Source organism: Erythrolamprus reginae, chromosome 1 (genome assembly GCF_031021105.1).
Source record: "Erythrolamprus reginae isolate rEryReg1 chromosome 1, rEryReg1.hap1, whole genome shotgun sequence".
In the NCBI taxonomy this organism is placed as follows: Eukaryota; Metazoa; Chordata; class Lepidosauria; order Squamata; family Dipsadidae; genus Erythrolamprus; species Erythrolamprus reginae.
The window spans coordinates 232,412,273-232,418,887 of record NC_091950.1 but is presented as its reverse complement, the minus strand read 5'-3'; positions in this window follow the sequence as shown (position 1 = coordinate 232,418,887).

Here is a 6,615-nt window from a genome sequence, read left to right as displayed (position 1 = left end):
GAATCCGTAACATTCCCTGCCTTGCCGTTCTGGTGGGTCAGGTAAATGTGACAGGGAAAAGATAATCCTTCAAATAATGTAACCCCAAGCCCAGTAGAGCTTTAAAAGTGACAACCAGCACCTTGAATTGAACCCAGAAGAAACTTGGCAGCCAATGCAGTTTCCACAACAAAGATGACATATAGTATGTGCACATCTAGCTGCTGCATTTTGAACTAATTAAAGCTTCTAGATACTTTTCAAGGGCAGCATGGTATGGAACACATAGTCCCATGGGAGTTGAATGGCATACAAATCTGAATAATAAATAAACACATTGCAACAGTCAAGATGTGAAGTGACTAGGGCATGAGTGACTGTGAACAGATGTTATTGTTGGTGCAGGAAAGGACACAATTGACACACAACCCACAGTTGTACAAAGACCCTCCTAGCCATACCTGCCACCTGCTCCTTGAGCAGGAATTGTGAATCCAGGAGTCATGAGTCTAGATTAAACACTGGGTCTACCTGGGCAGTGGCACTCCATCCAAGACCAGAGATGGCAATTCTCCGTGAACCAGAGAACCCTAAACATAGAACCATTCCAACTTGCCATGGTTCAGTTTCAACGCTTTTACAGTCTCCAAGCACTACAAGTCAAAGCTTAACTTCTCATGGGCTCTGAGACATACAAGTGAGGATGGATGATCTCATCAAGTGGCTTCCTGAAGATGTTAAATAGAAGTGGAGAAAGTACCAAGCCCTATGGGACATCACAGAGCAGGGACCTCAGAATAGAGTAGAATTGGCCAAGTGTGATTGGACACACAAAGAATTTGTTTTGGTGCATATGCTCTCAGTGTACATAACAGAAAAGATACGTTCGTCAAGAATCATAAGGTACGACACTTAATTATAGTTTGGGTACAAATAACTAACGAAATCATATTAGGAACCAGTCAATATAAATTGTAAGGATACAAGCAACAAAGTTTCAGTCATAGTGGGAGAATATGGGGGATGGGAACAATGAGAAGATTTATAGTAGTGAAGACTTAGTAAATAGTTTGACAGTCTTGAGGAAATTATATGTTTAGCAGAGTGATGACATTCAGGAAAAAAACTGTTCTTGTATCAATTTGTTCTGGTGTGCAGTGCTCTATAGCATTGCTTTGAGGGTAGGAGTTGAAACAGTTTGTCTGCAGGATGTAAAGAGTCTGTAAATATTTTCACAGGCCTCTTTTTGACTCTTGAAGTATATAGGTTCACAATGGAAGGCAGGGTGGTAGCAATGGGTTTTTTTCAGTTTTAATTATCCTCTAAAGTCTGTGTCTATCTTGTTGGGTTGCAGAGCCAAACTAGACAGTTATAGAGGTGCAGTTGACAGACTGTGGAACTGTATCAGCAGCTCCTTGAGCATTTTGAGCTTTCTGTGGTGGTGCAGAAAGAACATTCTTTGTTGTGGTTTTTTTAAATCATGTTTTTGATGTTAGATGTCCATTTTAGATTTTGTGATATGGTAGAACCTAGAAATTTGAAGGTCTGTTGATACTGGGTTGTCTAGTATTGTAAGAGATGGAAGTATGGGAGGATTTCTCCTAAAGTCCATTCCACCATTTCTATGGTTTTGAGTGTGTTCAGTTCCAGATTGTTCCAGTCGCACAACAAGGTTAGTTGTTCAACCTCCCGTCTCTATGCAGATTCATCATTCTCTCGAAGAGACCAATCACTTGTGTCATCTGAGAACTTTAACAGATAGATTGTTAGAGATTCAGTCATTGGTATATAGAAAGAAGAGAAGTGGAGAGAACACACAGTCTTGGGTGTGTGTGTATTAATTGTACAGGTATCTGATGTGATGCTGCTTAGCTTCATCTGCTTCCTGTTTGTTTGTGGCTTATGATCCACTTACAAGTGTGTTCAGGTGCTGATAGCTGGTTTAGCTTAGTTAGAAGAAAGTCTGGGATGATGGTATTGAATGCTGAACTGCGAAGGCAGCCCAGAGTGAACGGAGCATTTTCCTTTCTCTGGGCGCTTGGAGAGGGAATAAACCACTTCATTGTGATGACTCCCTCCCGCTGCCTCCCATACACCCAGCGTGAGGTTGCTCCTGGAGCGTCTGGGCGTGGAAAGGCAAAGGGGTTGCTTCCCCGGACCAGGTCAACTTGGCTTCAGCCAAACCAAGGAGTCACCAGAATGAAGGAAAGGTGCCAGCTACAAAGTGAGTGAGCGAGAGGAAAGGGGAGCCCTTCAGCATGGAAAGAAAGAGGAAGCAGGTTGCAGCAGCAGTGGCCGCCGCCTTTTTTTGGTAATCCATAGCTCTGGGGAAATTGCTTCTTGCTGTGTTAGAATCTCCTCCGTGTTTGTAAAGATGGCAGCGAGGGGTGGAGTAATCACAGAAAGCTGATTCTTAAAGGAACATTCCTTAATTTTTAGCAGGTCTTGTGAGTATGAAATCCATAGTAGGTCACAGAGAATAATAATAATAAAAAAATATTTAGAGTAATGTGACCAGATTATAACTTCAGTAAAGTGGGACACCATTGGTGGGGGGAGGGACGACGACGATGGATGACTGAAAAATCTTTGGAATGGTGGAGAGGTGTGCACTTGGTCTCTTCTCCAACCCTCCAATCTCTCTCTCTCTCTCTCTCTCGCTCATTGTTGGGCATGTGCAAAGCAACCAGTAGCTGATAGTTTCAGGCTACTGCTTCATTTTTTTCTGCCCCCCCAAAATAATACAGAACCGTTGTAATAGTTATAAGGATAGTAATAATCTGCATATAATCATGCAGCAGAGTCGTCAGTTTGCACTTCAATAATAGATGTTGTCTTTTCATTTCTTTTACCATTGCTGACTTTACCAAGTTTTTAAACCTGCCTCCGTAACTTGGTTGTGCAGGCCTGGGTTTTGGGGAGCCGCTTCTTTTCCCGCTTGAGCTGGCTCTGGCAGGCGCTCAATTCTGCTTTCAGCACAGCCACTTTCTCCTGCAAGGAAGCTGCCCAGAACTTGCCGTCTGCCTCGGCCACCCGTCTCTCTCTTTCCCTGCAAGGGTGTGTGGCGTCGGCCGCTCAGCGATGAGCCAGGCAGGCTAAGGAGCAGTGGTGTCAGCGCCTCTTCAGCAGCGTCACCGTTGGGGCCTCCACGACGTCCTTCACGCCCATTGCAGCCTCTAGTGTGGAAGCTGAGCTGCTTGCCGGGCGATCCCTTCAAGCCACATGATCGCATGGCAAACAGCTCCAACGCAATCTCCAGCCAGCGTTTCAAGCTGCCGGCTGGTATGTCTTTCAAAAAATCGGGTCTTTTTAAAAATGCCATGGTATGTGGGACAAATTGGTAAAAAGCAGGACTGTCCCGCCAAAAGTGGGATGTCTGGTCATCTTACATTAGAAAGCATTTCACCAAGGCAGCCTTCGGTGGTACCATCTTGGATCCTATTTGGATATACCACTTCACACTGCTGTAAAGCCCTTTCTAAGCAGTTTACAGAGTCAACACATTGCCCCCAACAATCTGAGTCATCATTTTACTGACCATGGAAGAAAGGAAAATTTGAGGCAACCTTGAGCCCATGAGACTGGAACTGTCAAATTACAGGAAGCTCGCAGTCAGCAGAAGTAGGCTGCAGTACTGTGTTCTAACCACTGGGCTACAGCGGCTCTGTTTCCATTCCATATCCAGACCTGAACCCTGGCAGGAAAGAGTCTAAATAATCAATTTAATTCAGAAACCTCAGGACTTGTCGTACAATCACATCTCAACAACATTCCTTAGAAAGGGAAGATTGAAGACGGGATAAACATTATCCAATAGGATGGAGTGTAGGCTTCTTAAGACAAGACAGGCCATGGTGTCCTTAAAATGTTGTGGCACCATCCCTTCCCATAGGGAAACATTAATCATCATTAGAACTTACCCTCATGTTACTTCCCGGAAAGCTTTCACAAAGCCAGAAGTGGCATGGATCAAAAACACAGGTGTGAATATGTAATATTTTGTAGATATTTACTAAGCTCACCATGCTAATCTAAGATAATGTCATCTTTTCAAATTACACCTTTCCATCATTTTTTGGGGGGGGGAGGGGGCATCTTCTGATAAATCTAGAACCAGTTTTTCCTTGTAAAATCACTAGTAGCTTAATTTACCATAGTAGTCCTTAGAGAGGGGCGGCATATAAATCCAATAAGTAAATAAATAAATAAATTCTGAAATTGTGTTGAATTGTTACATCTATCAACTTCAATAGATTAGAGATGGTGGGAATTTGTTATGAAAAACAAAATACTAGAATCAAGTTTATGTTGCAAGACTACAGATATTCTTTGGAATGTTTCCAATTTAAAATCAAATTATCAGGATTATTGGTTGAAGAAAATATACCCCAGTCATAGATTGTAATAACTTTCCCCCATATTTAGGCTTTGTTATAATTTAATTTAATAAGATAATGAGTGTTGCAATGGAAAATTATATTGGGATCAAGTCCAATCCATGCTTTAAAAAAAACATTTGCTACCTAAAGTATCAGGAAATGAAAAGAGTGGGAAAAGTTATGTAGTAAGTCATGATTTAATATACCCATCAAGAAGGATGAAGATTATGCAAATTATATTTAATGTATTTTAAGGGCTTATGTACAAATTAAACACTGGTTGCATTGTGACATCTTTACTTCTGGCAGATATAACTCTAAACTTGTTAGTTTAAATTAGGTTTTCTTCCCAGAAGTGTTTCTAAATAAGGTTTATCATTTTCCCCTTAATTTCAGTTGGAAAATTCAACTAATTAAGATGGATTTAGAAAGATAATTATTTAATGTGGAGTTCCATTCAAAATTACAGAAGTTAGCCATGTGCATCTGAGTCTGAGTTTAGATAATAATATATTCAGACTGTAGAAGTAGTTATGGCTGCTGTTTATTGTTTATTAAAGAGTGTATTAAATGTAGCATTATTCACAATAACCTCAAGTCTTTGAGATATGAAGCATACATCCATTAAAATCCAGAGATATTTGTACATGGTAAATGTGCTTTCATTTAAAACATATTTTAAAATCTGAAATTTACAAGTATTCTAAGTTGTAATTTCTAAATCTGAACTCCGCACTATTCCAGAAATAATTTAAAAAGACAAATGCATTACATAATCTAGAGCAGTGATGGCAAAGCTTTTTTTCCTTGGGTACCAAAAAAGCATGCGAGCACGCTAGCGAGCATACATGAATACCCACTCCAAAGGCTCCAAATGCCCTCCCCCATCTCCCCGAAGGCTTTCTGGAAGCCAAAAACGCCCTCCCAGAGCCTCTGTGTGAGCCAAAAGTCAGCTGGCTGGCACATACATGCACGTTGGAGCAGAGCTAGGGCAATGGCTCAGGTGCCAGCAGATATGGCTCTGCGTGCCACATGGCACCTGTGCCATAGGTTTGCCATCACTGATCTAGAGAGTCAGCCTGTAGCCATTACTCAAGGTACAATTGGACATTATTTTAGTAGCTAGATGAAATAAAATGCCCTAATTCAGTTTTTAAAACCTTTCTACATAAGAATTTTGAGTACAAAGGACATGAAAACCACACACACACACACACACAAACGCACACACATCAAGTTTAAAAGTGATAGTCATTGTTCTATCAACAGGTACCTCTTTTTTTCTTACCAGATAGCCAGAAATGTTAGATGATATATAGATATATTTGATGTCTGTTTTTCATTAACCTCGGCTGCAACCACCAGACCAACCTGAACAAAGAAACTCTGGAAGGTATGAATGATTCATTTATATCTAAAGAAGAATGTTGTGAGGAGAGGGTCCCCAAAGAGATTTGTTAACCCTTTTTAGTCTTTTCTGCAAAGAGTATGTTTAGCCTAATTGTAAAACTCTGTATTAGCCTGGCATAATATACAGAAATAAATGTTTAAATACAGTACTTAAATACATAAAATACAATTTCAGAAATACTGAAATAAGAAAAAGAAAAACATACAAAAGAAAAAGACAATAAGTGACAGATACTTTATTTCAGTCATTTACCCAATAAAAATACATTCAATAAAGCAAACAAAACAAAGTTAATCCCTAACGTTAATGATTGTTGGCAACTATTTGTGGCCGAAGTTTGCACATAACATAGCACAATGGATTTATCCTAGTTGCCTAACAAATAATGCAAGTAAATTTACCAGAGTGTTCCGGAAATTTAGATAAACAAGTGGTAATTAACTAATGGCAAATGTCCCTGAGAATTGACAATACAAAAGAACATAGGCTGATTGGGCTGGGGTTTCTATTGCACCTGTGTCACATAAGGATTGCCTGAATTTGGAAACTGTGATGTGATATAAATATGAAACTAGTTGAAGTGATAAAATGTAGTTATTTATAGTTATCCTTTATTTTAATCTATGTTGGAAAACTGGAGTAAAGGCAGTGCACCTCAAGCTACACTTAGCACAAAGAAATCAGAAGATTCCAATTTTCTTTATACCAAACATAATCTAATATATAGTGTTGGGCGAACCCAATGAAATTCGGGTTCAGCGGCTTCGTGCGAACTTGGTGGCTGGTTCGGGCAAGTTCATGGAACCCGAACCTGCAGAACCCTTCTGGCTCCACCCTCCCATCTTC